At 43.9% G+C, this 15,186-nt stretch overlaps 2 long non-coding RNA genes across 2 annotated transcripts in view; one reads left to right on the top strand and one right to left on the bottom strand.

The window, feature by feature from the left end:
• Nucleotides 1-15,186, bottom strand: part of LOC128833650 (uncharacterized) — a 105,827-nt gene that overhangs the window by 1,479 nt on the left and 89,162 nt on the right. The window lies entirely within an intron of this gene.
• LOC128833648 (uncharacterized) overlaps nucleotides 2,546-15,186 on the top strand; it is a 35,758-nt gene continuing 23,117 nt past the window's right edge. Inside the window, exon 1 of the long non-coding RNA XR_008444309.1 lies at nucleotides 2,546-2,637. This is a non-coding gene — a long non-coding RNA (uncharacterized LOC128833648). The remainder of the gene's footprint in view (nucleotides 2,638-15,186) is intronic.

Consider the following 15,186-nt stretch of genomic DNA (forward strand, 5'->3'; position numbering starts at 1 on the left):
TGTTTTAAATTATTCTGGAAAGTAGCTTAGGTAAATATGATCTTCAATTCAATAAACAGAGTCATTAAAAATACATCTTATTATTGTGTGTGTTTGTAAGTGGCTTTGTAATGGAACATGGATGATTCACCTCTACTTCTTCAGTTTGAATTAGTCAGTACTAATCAATGGGAATTATTGCCACAAGATGGCTGTTCGTTGACCTTTGTGAAATGATTTGGTGGTTTATATTGGGAAGAAGGCCACAGCAGAAAAAATGTGGAATTGTCACCTTGTTGTCAGTCTCAGTAAGGAGGCCAGATATCTGAGTGGGCAAAGAGACTGAGTTATATGCCCGCTCACCTCTGAAAGTGTTCTTCCAAGTTAAAAGTTGAAGTAAATGATAAAGCAATGTGGAAATGCCTGTCCTGCTTTATAAAGGACTCTGAACAACCAACAGAGCATACAACTATGAATTATCCACATGCAATTATATCTCTCCCACAAAGAAATTTCATAACCCTATTATTAACTAAGCCCTCTTAGACGGAGTTGTTTTTCCAATTTCAGCAGTGGATTTCCCACCCAAAGAACAAAACCAAACTACACAAAGCAATAACACCACAAGAAATCTAACAAAAATCAATGCTAACTAAATTATTGACTTGAAGGAGGAATGCACACTCAAAGGTGGGACCTTCACTAGATTTATTTTACTTCCAAAAATCAATAATAAAAGAATATTAAGATTCCGAAGTCAACCACTCAAAAGTTAGGAAATGCATATGCACGAGGGGACCAAATTAATGTTACACAGGCAACCTTATTCTGGCATTTCCTAACTTCTAAGTGCTTGATTTAAATTACATCATATAGAACCTACAAACTCCCAGCTTGGGTCATCAGCGGGATTTGGACCTTTAAATCCACCACACAGACCCCTACTAAGCTAATGGAGTAAATGATGGGAATGGTAGGCTGTTATCCTCTGTGTGGCGCAAACAAAGAAGGCTAAGACACACACTTTGCCAGTGGGTTTCACAGCTATTTGCTGATACAGCGACATGTAGAGATTCAGAACTCCTGGATTCAAATCCAGGTTTGGAAGGGAGTGTCCTTTATTTGTTATAGACTGTTCTGTCCCCTCTGTTCTCATCCACCCCCTTTCCCATCCTGGTTTCCATCCCCCTACCCTTCTGCTCCAATTACAGTTGCCAACTTTCTAATCGCACAAAACCAAACACCCCTGCCCTGCTCCCTTCCCCCACTTCCCTGAGACCCCAGCCCTACCCTGAGGCCCCTCCCCTGCTCGCTCCATCCCTCCATCGCTCGCTGTCCCCCACCCTCACTCACTTTCACTGGGAAGGGGCAGAAGGTTGGGGTGTAGGAGGGGGGTGAGGGCTCTGGCTGGGGGTATGAGCTCTGGGGTGGGGTTGGGTGTGACACCCCCATATTCTTCATAGAAATATTATTAAGATATAATTATAACATAACTATGATATGTTTTGTGCAAGATAAGGCATGTGAGATATCATTGGAAAGGTTATGATTTGCTGAATATGATTATCCTATTTGTATGAATATATCATTTTTGTATCTAAAATTAGGAATATTGACTAGACCTCCGTACTACAAAAGTGTTTGCACCTGCTGACCAGACAGTATGCAATCAGTCTGACTGGCTAGCGGGGGACAAGTAAGTGGGGAGAACAATAGGTCTTTGAAGATGCTAATCTCCCACCTTCCTGGGATGCTACAAAAGACCTTTGACTCATGGCTGCTTTGACACTGCAGGGTCATGTGATCATATCACCTGGTACTGGACTCCATGATAGCATACCAGTATTTTTCCACTGGGGACGGGGGAACCATCCTGGAAAACAAAGGGTTTCCGCCATATGTAAAACCTATTTAAGGAAGGGGAGGGATATAATCAGTGTTCATTCTTCACTGAATTCCTACCCAGTATGACTGCTGGAAACATCTTAAGAAACAAAGACTGAGCGGGGGAGAAGAGCTGAGCCCAGGCTGGAAAAGGTGTCTGGCCTGTGAATGAAATATCCTTTGCACAAAGAACCTGCTCCTTGTGGATTCCAGGATCATGTGATGTCATCAGCGCTGTCATCACATGATCCTGGAGCTGGGGCACTAGGCACAGGACTGTTGAGCCTATTGGTCAATCTGGCCCTGAGAATTCTGAAAACTACTCACTCAAGAGATTCAGTCTGTGTAAAAGTAGCCATCTATTCCACCTCTGCTTGGAAAGCATTGCCTTTCTAGGACCTTAAAATCATTCTCTTCATCACCATTACACTGATCTCTGTCCAGACTATCTTTTCTAATATAATGTTTTTCAACTCAGAAGTACAATTTACCATATATCCATAGAATTAAATGTAAAGTTCATATCCAGCAAGGTGATTATAGTCCTGGTTGTGATGTCTTGTCCCTTTAAATTGTGGGTTCTCTGCACTCCTCCCTCCCACAGCGAAAAGCCTCACTTTGGTGTTTGTTTCAGTTTTGCTGCCAGAAGGATAAAGCTGCCTGAGGAGGCAGCTGTGTTTCTATCAGCTCCTTCTCTGCTGGGTCCAGATATATTGGCAACAAAGGTCTTCTATCCCACCAGTGCTGCCACTGCCTGACCAAGAAGAAGAAAAGGTAAGGAAATAATACTGGGGGGTGGGGGAAGGAAAAGAAGTTCTCCTAGAAACAGAAGGTGGCAGACTGCTGCTGCATTTTGTTTCAGGTATAGCTGGAACTAGCCAGCTAGAGATGGGGAAGTTGACATTTAAGAGCAGAACACAAGAGTTTTCTGCTATTGCTACCTCACTGCTGAAGAGACAGAACAGTAAAGAGAGAGCAGCAATCTTGGTTGACCACATGCAAGAAAGCCGAGAAACAGCTTTAGCCTGCATTAAAGGTCTGTAGCCAACAGAGGGAATGACTTTTCAGTATAAGCACACAGCCAAGAGAGAGAGATCAAGTGCAGATAGTGTATGGTAAAGAAAAAACGTTTCCCTGTGACAGAGAAGACATCCAGGAGACATGAAGTTCAACAGAAGAGAAGCAAAATGGCAACTTTTATGGGCAACATTGGGGAGTTTGATGAAAATTGAGAATCATGGGCAGCAGGGCCGGCTTTAGGACCTGCGGGGCCCGATTTGAATACCTGGCGGCGGTCCGGGTCTTCCGCGGCACTGAAGGACCCCCCAGTGCCGAAATGCCGCCGAAGACCCAGAGCGGACCCCCAGCTGCCAAAATGCCGCCGAAGACCCAGGGCAGACTGCTGCTGGGTGAGTAAAAAAATTAAAAAGGCGCCTAAGGCGTGGGGCCATCCTAGACGCGGGGCCCAATTACAGGGAATCAGGGGAATCTACTTAAAGCCGGCCCTGATGGGCAGTGACCTCAAACATTTTGAGGAATTTGTAGTTTGCAGCTCCATTTCAGACGGACAGTTTCAACCTCACTGACAATGATGGGTATGAACTACTGTGTGACCTATTGTCTCCAACTGTGGCCAAACTGCCACCTACAGCACAATGACGGCAGCAGTGCAGGAACATTTTTCTCCTACCCCATTAATGATAGCAGAACAATATCCGTTGCATCAGCAACATCAGGGAAGTGGAGAGTCAGTAGCACAATTCATTGTTGCTCAGAGGAAGTTGTCAGAGCATTGTCATTTTGGACAAACATTAAGTGATGCTCTGAGTGACCAGTTTGTCTCTGGATTACGCAATGACCAGATCCAGAAGAAGTTATTGACTGTATCAGTATGTGACAGGGTGTACCAACCTCGCACTGAGGGAGACGATTGTTAACAAACTGCTCTGGGCCCAAGAGGGGCCCCCTCACCCCTACTTACATGCTTCCAGTGTAGGGAGCATTCAAAAGTGAGCAGCTTAACTCAGCTCAACTGGGCTGACTGAGGAGGAGAGCGGTTGGGTGCAGTAGCCTCCTGCCAGGAAGTCACCAGGACTCCAAGCCACTGGGGTTGAGCCTCCTAGCCATGCCATGGAAAGCCGGTCGACCACGAGAACTGCTGTTGCCAATGAAAGAGACTTTGGAGATAAACCAGAGGGAATGCAAGAGGGATCCCATGTCCAACCCACAGACAACATCGGAGGGACTGGAACAAGGATAGGAAGTGACCCAGAGAACATGCTTGGGGGTATCAGGGCCTGAACCATGTGTCAGGGTCCATTGTTTCAAAGGGCCCGGGGTCAGAACCCAATGGAGGAGGTGGGCCCAGGTTCCCCTCGCACCCCGATGGGCAATATTACCACGTGATATTGCCCCTAGGCAAAGCAGCCCTTGGACTCTCACTGGTGGGCAAAACTATCATGTGATAGTGCCCTATAGCTGCCCACATGGCTCTTATCATGGCCAGGCTGTGGCTCCAAGGCCCGCCCCCCAGCCCAAGCCAGCATGGGGTAAAAGCCACTCTGGCAACTGTGAAGAGACGCAGATCTTCCAGCCCTGGGTGGGGAGCCTGTGGGGTGGGAACACAGGCCAGAGGATGCTCTCACACACCCCCACCCTGGGCATGTGGAGGGTCCAGAGTTCCCAGCCTGCTCCGGCTTCTGACATGGCCAGGGGTGAGGCTTCGGGTGGAAAAGGAGGGGCAGGGGTGTGGCCACAGAGGGGGCCCTGGCTCCTGACTTCCCCACTTTTGGGAAGGCTCCACCACCTCTGCCACTAGGCAAAGCAGCCCTTGGACTCTTACCTTTAATTGTTATATCCCTGAGCATTACCATTAGGTGGCACTGTCAGCCTGGAGCACTCAACCAAGGAGGCTCGGAAAGCAGATTGGGCTAAACGAGACTTTAAAAATAAGAACCCTGTGCCTGATCCCACACAGAAGGTTCCTGGCTTTGATCTTCCATGGTCATCTTGATCAGCTCTGAACTGAATTTAAACCAGCCATGGTAAATGCAGATATCTAATGCACAAATGGAAAATCAAGGATTCCCCGGTGTGTGAGTGTGGTTCCCCACGACAGATCGAACATATCACTACCTACTGCCAAATTTATAAATATGAAGGAGGCATCACTGCAATAAATTCTGCTACTCCTGATGTAGCCATTTGGCTTGATCAACTTCAGGTGAAATTGTAGTTGCTGCGCTCCACCTGCCATATGAAAGAAGACTCAACCAACCTCCGACACAGTGCCAACATTCAAGAAGGCTGTTGAAATAGATATTGCCCTGGAAACCATTCTCTGAAATTTAATGTGAGCCAAGAAGTACATCTCCTGAATCAGTGTGACAGAGGACCACAGAAACATAAGGAATTTCCATATGGCTGTTGTGCACAAACTATGCATGCTAAGAGAGACCGCTGGGCACACCAGATCATTTGCAGAAAGTGACAAAAGAAAAGACATCACCATGACCAGTCACACAGTTCAATGACCAGCAACACAGAGTAACCATCCATCCAATAAGACACCTATGAAGGTTGAACCTAAGAAAGGACAGAAGTAGAGAATTCATAATGTGGAAAAAGTCAAAATATCTAGCACTGCACATGTTATCAGAAGCTGGAGTGAGAGATGGCATCTAGGAGTTTGATCCTGGAGCTGTCATCTCACTGGTTTCTGCATCTACCTATCATCAGACTGTCACAAATTCCTCTGGAAGAAACTTCCACAGTGTTGAAGATGTATACTGGAAAAAGTTAGTCCCAAATGGGATACTCCAGGTGAAAGTTCAACTAGATGGACAATCAGTTGTGTTACCCTTGTATGTGATTGAAGGAAACTATCCACCATTATTTGGCAGATCTTGGCTTAAGCTCAAGGTGAATTGGACTGAGATCCAGGTGATCACGAAAACACCTTGAAATCTTCAAGATATGCTGGATAGACACTACAAAGTTTTTGAAAAAGAACGTGGGCGGATGAACAATGTGTTAGTTAAGCTCTCTGTTAAGACTAACAGCCAACCAAAATATTATAAGCTCAGAGTTGTGCCTTATGCTGTAAAGCCTCTGGTAGAAGCTGATTTGGACCGTTTAATGAACTCTGAAGTCTTGTCATCTGTTTCCTACAGTGAGTGAACGATACCCATTGTACCAGTGATCAATAATGATAGCTCTGTCTGAATTTGTGGAGTTTCCAAGTCCAGATTGTGTGCAGGCTGGAATCCACTACCTCGTATTGAAGGAGAGCTGGGGAACCATAGAACTGCAAAAGGCAGAGTCTCCAGGGAAAAAAAACAAAAACAAAAAACAGCGGGTACTGCTCTGTAATGGGGCCCAGAAGGGGCTAAGAACTGATCCCAGAGGCAGAGCCACAGATACCAACAAGGGCCCAGTTATAGCACTTGTTGGACCTTTTTCATCTGTTTTAGACTGTGTGACTTAGCCAGAGGGTTGAGCCACTGAAGACCCACCCACTGAAGGCAACAGGGGGCACCGCGAGCACAAAGGGAGAGATGGTAAGTTCACACTCAGCCAACAAGAGGCACTCACAAAAGGTGAGTGCACCCCATCACACCATCATTAGCTGTTGCATATGCAATGATGGTCATTGGTTCTTTCAGCTCATTCATATGCTATTCAATTCTGTAAAGGAACTCAGCACAGCAATGACAATGGGCTATTGTGTATGCCATGTCCAAGCTCCTGTCAATCCAAAGAAACTTTGGCCAAAGTGTTCTCTCTCAGTTGATGGATAGGTTACTCATCACTAGCACAGACATCAACAAAGGAACCACTAAGGATGGTGTGCTTTCTCTTGTGAAGGGTACTGCAAGATAGTGTGTAGGATTGTAAGAATTCCCAGTTTACACAGTTTGTGTCATATCAGCGTGAATTATCTGTGAATCATGGTTGCATTTTATGGGTAATGCTAGTGATCATTCCAAACTTATGCCAATCTCAGGTTTTGGAAGCTTTTCATAAAGGTAATTTTTAGCATCATACAGATGAAGGCCATAGCTTGGAGTCAGGTCTGATGGCCAGGGATTGACAAAGACATTGAAAGGAAGGTAAAGTGCTGTGCTAAATGTCAGCAAATAAAGCATGATCTTAGTCCAGCTTGTCTTGTATACACCATTGGTCATGGCCTCAGAATCCTTGGACACATATTCACATTGACTGGACTTTTAGTCAACATTCATTCAAAATGGCCTCAAGTTTTCAGAATGACTTCTACTACAGCTACCAAGACCAATGGACATCTTCATACCTTGCTTAGCCAATCTGGTTTACCATTATAGTTGGTGAATGACAATGGATCTCAGTTCGGTTCTGAATAATTTCAGAAGTTACTAGCGTCAAAGGAAATTCAGGAAATGTGCTCTGCTCCATATCATCCTGCTTCAAATGAACTATCAGAACACTTTGTACAGACAGTTAAGCATGCCTTATGAGCTAACAAGTCTATTTTGAGTCATCTGCAGACATTGGGCAATGTCTTGCTTTTCTACAGGAACACACCATGTACTCCTACCCAGGAGTCACCTGCGACTCTTTTCTTGAAGCACTCTTTGTGTACCTGTTGGGACCTGCTATGTTCTGAAGTTGCCTCACATTTAGCTAAATCACAAGCTATGCAAATTGATCGACAATGTGAGACTCGTCATTCTTTTCAAGTAGGAAACTTAGTGTGGACTCGCAACTATGGTTGTGGTGTGAAATGTGTACATGGAAAACTTGTAAAATGCATGGGACCTCTTTCGTTCATGGTCAGACAATTCAATGGCACTTTGTGGAAATGACATATCGACAAGTTGCAGCCTCGACAAGTACCAGAGTCAGTGGATGTTCCAGTAGGACTTTCTGTTTCTCCAATCCAACCTCCTTCTTTTACAACTCCTAATTTTGATGATTTGGTTGAAGAAACTTTGGTACCAAATCCAGTTGATTCCTTATCTGATCCAGTTGACTCCTTTCCCCAAGTGGTTCCTATTGTTCAAGACACTGCTGCACCATTATCACCACGTTATCCCAAGAGTGTGCAAAAACCGGTGATGCATAGGAATTTATAAATTGTTTAGTTAATGAGTTGCCATTCCAGGACAGAATAATCCCTTGCAATTTAAGTGTCTGAGGTAGTCTACCTGCAACTTTTAGTTAGGTTATATAGTATTTTACGTTAGCCATGTAAATGATAATATGTAAATATATTTGGAAAGTATTTTTAAGCAGGGTGGAGGAATATAATGTGCTGTCCTTTTAAATGTGTGGGCACTCTGCACTCCTCTATTCCCAGAGTAAAGCCTTATGTTTGTGTTTGGTTTCGGTTTTGCTGCCAAAACAATAATGCTACCACAGCAGACAGCTGCATTTTTCTCAGCTTCTCTCTGTGTCTATCTGCTTCTCTGCTGAGTCCAGATAGAACACTTATCTTTTACCACCCGTGTGTGTGTATGATCCCACAGTCTCAGAACATTTGGATAAGATCTATTAAAAGTTCTTTTCTAATCTAAGAAGATTTGGAAACTCTTCAACCTAAGCAGTAACCCTGACAAGCTTATTCCATACTATGCACAATTGATTTTTATCCTAAACTGAATGTAATTTGTTAAGATACGGTACACAAAGAAATTGCACTATAAACTTTAAAACATCCATCAATTTCAATTTACAGTAATTTGTTTTTAAAAAATTAAATTATGGGTTAACTCAGCAGGCAATAGAATTCAGAAGGAAAATACTTGTGATACAGGGAGTCCCTTCATACATTAATTTTCATTTTGGTGAGATGAAGTTTGAAATTAGATTCAGATTGCAAATTATAGCTTTGTATGTGCTCCCTATTGCTACCCAGTGAAATACTCAAGTTCCTGAGAATGAATAATTCTATTTCCCATAATAGGGCTGTAACAGGTCTGCAGCATGAAGTGAAGGAGTCAAGCATTTGCTCCTTGACTTGGTCACCAGCAGGGATACATTAAACTGAAAAGTACAACAGAGATGGGAAAAACATTGTTATATCGTGAGATTAAATTAAACCCAGAACCTACAGTTGACCCACCTGCCTCAGTTCCTTGTGCTCTGATACTAAAATTATATTTTTAAGTCTATACAAGTGCTTAATCATCGGTTTATGCAATATACATGATCTGTGTTTCCCATACACTGCTGATCTCATATTTTGTACTGGTATTTGTGCTAGGTACTGTACAAACTCAGGACAAAAACACAGACCCTGTCCCAAAGAGCCTACAATCTATATATAAGATGAGACAAAAGGTGGATACAGAGACAGGCTCTGCTTCAAGAATTGATCTTAATCAGAGCCTAAAGCAGAGAGCAAATCCACTCCTGCTAATCTCACAGCTCCTTCTCCTCAAGTTGCCTCTATATAAAAATCTTGCGTAATTCAAAACTGGGAACTACACTGATGTCTTCCCAAAAGTAAAAACTTGCTCACATTCTAAGAAAAAGAACTTTGAAAACAATGTGTAACTGTACTGCCTTGCGATGCCTGCCATAACAATATATTTATTCAAGAAAAATCTTTCTGTAACCCTTAGCTACAGAAAATTTGATGTCTTTTGCAGTTTTACACTGCTTTTCTCACATTCATTATTAGTGATTATTATTACAGTCATTCATTACCATTACATTTCTAAAGAATCATGCATTCTTGCTGATCAAATAAAACCTCTTCTTTGATAATATGCCATTGTAACAGAATGGTAGATGCTAGGACCATGTGTCAAAATGCTAGGCTTCTCTGCTGAATCTCCTTAAACCTAGGCGCTAGAATCCTACATAAAAGAAGCAGTTTTATTACTGCCACCTCCTGCTTGGAGCTAGATCTTGATCTTTCCAATCAGGCTAAACGGTTTGGAGCCCTCTCTTTCTCTCTGGGATAGAGGCAACAAGGGGCAGAGATAGATGGATTCTACAGGGAAAATGCTAGGAATAGGCTATTTTATTTTGTTTCAACTGCCAATAAAGACAAACTATAGAAAGGGAGTTTTGTTTAGACTTTGATGTATACACTATTCAGAGCCGGGTGAGAACTCCACCTGCTTCCCCTCTTCTGCCAAGAAACATTAATTCTGCTACCATTTTAATATTATGATTTTAATTCTTTGGAATTATATGCCTGAATTTATTTATCTCTGTCTGTGATACAACATATGGGAGGGCAGTGGACCATTTATTAATTATCTCAAATCACAACAGGTGAGACTCATTGTATCATTACCAAACCATACTATCACTAGAGGAAATTGTAATATTAAGGATGTGATATTGTTTCCTGATCACTCACTTCTTTTAAGAAGCTTTTGGGTCTAATCTTATCACATTGATGTCAGGGGGAGTCTTGTCATTTACTTCAACTGGAGCAAGCTCAAGATCTTTATAAATGTTTAGTTTGTTGGAGCAGATATCATAAGTGCTTCTCTTATGTACAAGAGTAAATTTGTCATCAGAGTTTAAGGGGAACCTGCATACATCTAGCTATTGCGACAGGAAGGGCTAAAGGAGTGGAGAAGCAGGAAAAGATAGATGGGCCTACAAAAATACATTCACAAAAGGTAAGATTTTTTTTCCTAATTTCAGCAATGGATGAGCTTGTGCATAGTAAATGAACATATATCCCAACACATTGCTGTGTTTTTCTAAATGCATGTTATTATGCTACAGGACAGAGGTCTATTTGAGCAGTATTGTGCATCTGTCTACTACATGAGTAGTTAGTGAAAGTGAGCAAACTAGTGTGTAGTAGATAGGCACTTGATAATGGCAATAAATAAATGCATTTTATTTCAGAAGCTCATTGCTGGAGATACATTCTCTGTTTACTCCTGGGCCCTCAAGAAGGATGGCAATTTTTAAAAATCGTGGGACAAAACAAGGAAAAAGTGATTCAAATCTGATTCCAAATACCCCAGCATTCAGATCTGGGGTTCTCCCCATCTCTAAAAACATGACACCACATGAAAACAAACATCAGCTAAATATTGAGCGGTACAGAGAGATGGGCAATAGGTTAGACGCACCTGTCAGGGATGGTCTAAGTATACTTAATCCTAGCTCAGCACACGGGGGATGGACTTTTAGGTAACCTGTTGAGGTCCTTTCCAGCCCTATATTTCTATGATTCTATGAAGACAGAGACCCAAACTGTGTATGTGCATGTGCACATTTACCCATGTTCAATTATGCTTGCAAAAACTTAATTTACATGTATAAGGTATGTGTTCATGCAAATCCCTGTCACAGGTCTATGCATCAGGGGGTGCATGCATTTCTGGCACTGTAAAAAAATGCCTACACTATTTTATGAAAACATGTAAACTTTGAGCTACAAAATTAGGAGAAAAAGATTTTTATGTAAAAGCAGGTTTAGAACAGGATGAGCCATGAGACTTGAAGAATTACCATTGGACTAAGCCATTGATAGTAAAAAAATAGTTTACAGACCACATAATTAGAAGCAGCAGCATAATGAGATAAAATAAAATGGTTATAGAGAACTGGATGACTCAAGGGACTAATAAGAAGCTGTGTACTGTGCTCTACGCTTCTCTCCTATCAGTCAAATATGCCCTGGGTTGTGAGTTTCTGAAGGTTGTTACTATCTGATGGCTGTTCTTTGGACTTTATGAAGTTAGCTGATTTTAATCCAGTTCCTAATGGACAAGTCCATCTTATAAAAACTACCATCATAATACAGTAACTTCTCACTTAACGTTGTAGTTATGTTCCTGAAAAATGCAACTTTAAGTGAAACAATGTTAAACTAATCCAATTTTCCCATAAGATTTAATGTAAATACAGGGGTTAGGTTCCAAGAAAATGTTTTGGGGGCAGACAAAAGGCATATACTGTACAATACTGTACTGTACTGTGGTTGGGAAGTGCCCCTGTGTAGCAGGGTGGTTACCTGCTCCTGCCCTGAGGGGTTTAAAGCCACCATAGGAGAGGACAGAGAAAAGCTGGGCTGATTAGGAGGCAGCCTCAGCTGGAGGACACGCCCCAAACAGACCCAGCTGGCCCTATAAAGGTCAGGGCAGCTAGGAGTTCACAGGCTCTCTCTGGTCTGAGAGGAAGCAGGGTCTGGCTGCCTAGCAGAAAGGGTATGAGGAGTGAAGCAGAGCTGGGGAAAGCCAGAGGATCAGGGGAGCTCCTGGCTGGCAACTCCCCAGGCTGCAAGGCCTGGTTTAAGGCCTAAAAAGGTACTGGGTGGTAGAGGAAGGCAGCAGGTCCAAACCCCACTTGCCAGTGATGGGTGACATACACTGCAGTCTGCCCCAGGGAATAGGGGCTAGTTGCTGACTGGCAGTAGCCTTACACTGAGGCAAGGTGGGGATAGGGGGTGAGGGTTCCCCTGGGTGGGGAGACCCTGAGACTGAGGGATTACTGCCAGAGGGGCAACACCCCCAAGAAAGGGGCACCAGGGTCCTGCGAGGGACATGGGGGCCAGTGGTAAGGCGAATCACCTGCCTGCAGAGGGCGCTCTGGAAGCTGGATGAGCTAATTCCTGACAGAGACCAGCAGGTGCCGCCGCAGGGAGTGAGTCCGCATGCTTACGCCCTGGCTACCCCACACAGACACAGCCTGCTGTGGGCAAGGATGCTAGGAAGCACCTTTGCTGCAGCAGGGCAGCTTCCCTGGAGAAGAACAGGCTTGGACTTTGCCGGGAATGCTCCAGACCTGCCTCTTCCTGTCCCTGCTCCACTCCAGGCCCACCCCCACTCCACCTCCTCTCCGGAGCATGCCACATTCTTCTCTCCCCCCACCCCCAAATCTTTCTGGGAAGGAGGGGGAGGAGTGGAGACCTGGCGTTTCCCTGCTCCTGCCCCTCCCTCCCAGAAAGTCCTAAGCACAAAGTGCTGGGAGGGAGGGGGGGAGCGGAGAAGCCCCATGTCTCCACTCCTCTCCCTCCCAGAAAGTCCTAAGCGCTGGGAAGGAGGGGGAGAAGTTGAACTTGTGCAATGCTCCCTTGTAAAGTCCCTGCTCTTCCACAGAATCTTACAAGCAGGTAGCCAAACAATGTTATAAGGGAGCATTGCACAACTTTAAATGAGCATGTTCCCTAATTGAGCAGGGACTAACATTAAAACAATGTTAAGCAGGATGACGTTAAATGAGGAGTTACTGCAGGCACCTTTATTGGCTGTTTCTGCAAAGAGGCTAGGGTTGAACGGGCAAAGAGACTGAAGAATCCACCTCTGATTTGGTTTGTGGTAAATTGCTCACCACTCTGAAGGAAATTTGCACCACTGCTAGATATCTTTTTAAATGTAGGCTTTACATGCTTACAAGCTTAACTTCTGTACCCGGAAAGATAATGGAGCAAATAATTGTCACAGCAAGAACAAACAGGGCCGGCTCCAGCATTTCTAACACCCCAAGCAAAAAAAAAAAAAAAAAAAGCCATGATGGTGGCAGTTCAGCGGCAGGTCCTTCGCTCCTAGAGGGAGTGAGGGACCTGCTGCCCCCAAATTGCCACAGGTGCCGCCCCAACTACCTGCTTGTTAAGCTGGTGCCTGGAGCCGGCCCTGAGAACAAATCATGTCACGATAGCTTTCTTTGACAGGGTAACAAGTCTTGTGGATAGGGGCGAAGCAGTAGAACTGGTATATTGTGACTTTAGTAAAGCTTTTGATACTGTCTCACATGACCTTCTCATAAACAAATTAGGGAAATGCAACCTAGATGGAGCTATTTTGAGTGGGTGCAAAACTGGTTGGAAAACAGTTCCCAGAGAGTAGTTATCAGTGGTTCACAGTCATGCTGGAAGGACATAACAAGTGGGGTCCTGCAGGGATCAGTTCTAGGTCTGGTTCTGTTCAATATCTTCATCAATGATTTAGATAATGGCATTGAGAGGACACTTATAAAGTTTGTGGATGATACCAAGCTGGGAGGGATTGCAAGTGCTTTGGAGGATTAAAATTCAAAATGATCTGGACAAACTGGAGAAATGGTCTGAAGTAAATAGGATGAAATTCAATAAGGACAAATGCAAAGTATTCCATTTAGGAAGGAACAATCAGTTGCACACATACAAAATGGGAAATTATTGCCTAGGAAGGAGAACTGCAGAAAGGGATTTGGGGGTCATAGTGGACCATAAGCTAAATATGAGTCAACAGTGTAACGCTGTTGTAAAAAAGCGAACATCATTCTGGGATGTATTAGCAGGAGTGTTGTAATCAAGACATGAGAAGTAATTCTTCTGCTCTACTCTGCACCGATTAGGACTCAACCGGAGTATTGTGTCCAGTTCTGGGCGCCACATTTCAGGAAGGATGTGGACAAATTGGAGAGAGTCCACAGAAGAGTGACAAAAATGATTAAAGATCTAGAAAACATGATCTGTGAGGGAAGATCAAAAAATTTAATTTGTTTAGTCTGGAAAAGAAAAGATACAGAGGGGACATGATAACAGTTTTCAAGTACATAAAAGGATGTTACAAGGAGGAAGGAGAAAAATTGTTTTTCTTAACCTCTGAGGATAGGGCAAGTAGCAATGGGCTTAAATTGCAGCAAGGGCGGTTTAGGTTAGAGATTAGGAAAAACTTCCTAACTGTCAGTGTGGTTAAGCACTGGAATAAGTTGCCTAGGGAGGTTGTGGAATCTCCATCATTGGAGATTTTTAAGACCAGGTTGGACAAACGCCTATCAGGAATGGTCTAGATAAAACTTAGTCCTGCCATGAGTGCAGGGGACTGGACTAGACTGGATTCTTGAGGTCCCTTCCAGTCCTATGATTCTATGCCCAGGGCTGCCAATCCAATATTTTTCATGAGTAGTAACAAAAATCAAAACAAGAACCAATGGCTGGAAACTGACGCCAGACACATTCAAACTTAAAATTAGGCATGATTTTTAACAGTGAGGGTGATTATACATTGGAACACACTACTAAGGGAAGTGGTGGATTCTCCATTTCTTGATGTCTTTAGAGCAAGATGGGGTGCTTTTCTGGAAGATATGCTTTAATCAAAGACAAGTTATTGGGTTGGTAATGGGTGAAATTATATTGCCTGTGTTATACAGGAGGTCAGACTAGATCAGGGATCGGCAACCTTTGGCATGTGGCCCACCAGGGTAAGTACCCTAGCAGGCCGGGCCACTTTGTTTACCTGCCGCGTCTGCAGGTTCAGCCGATTGCAGCTCCCACTGGCCGCGGTTCACCGCTCCAGGCCTATGGGGGCTGTGGGAATTGGTGAGGGCTGAGGGATGTGCTGACCGCCGCTTTCCGCAGCCCCCTTGGCCAGGAGCGGC

The sequence above is a fragment of the Malaclemys terrapin genome, chromosome 3 (genome assembly GCF_027887155.1).
Source record: "Malaclemys terrapin pileata isolate rMalTer1 chromosome 3, rMalTer1.hap1, whole genome shotgun sequence".
In the NCBI taxonomy this organism is placed as follows: Eukaryota; Metazoa; Chordata; order Testudines; family Emydidae; genus Malaclemys; species Malaclemys terrapin.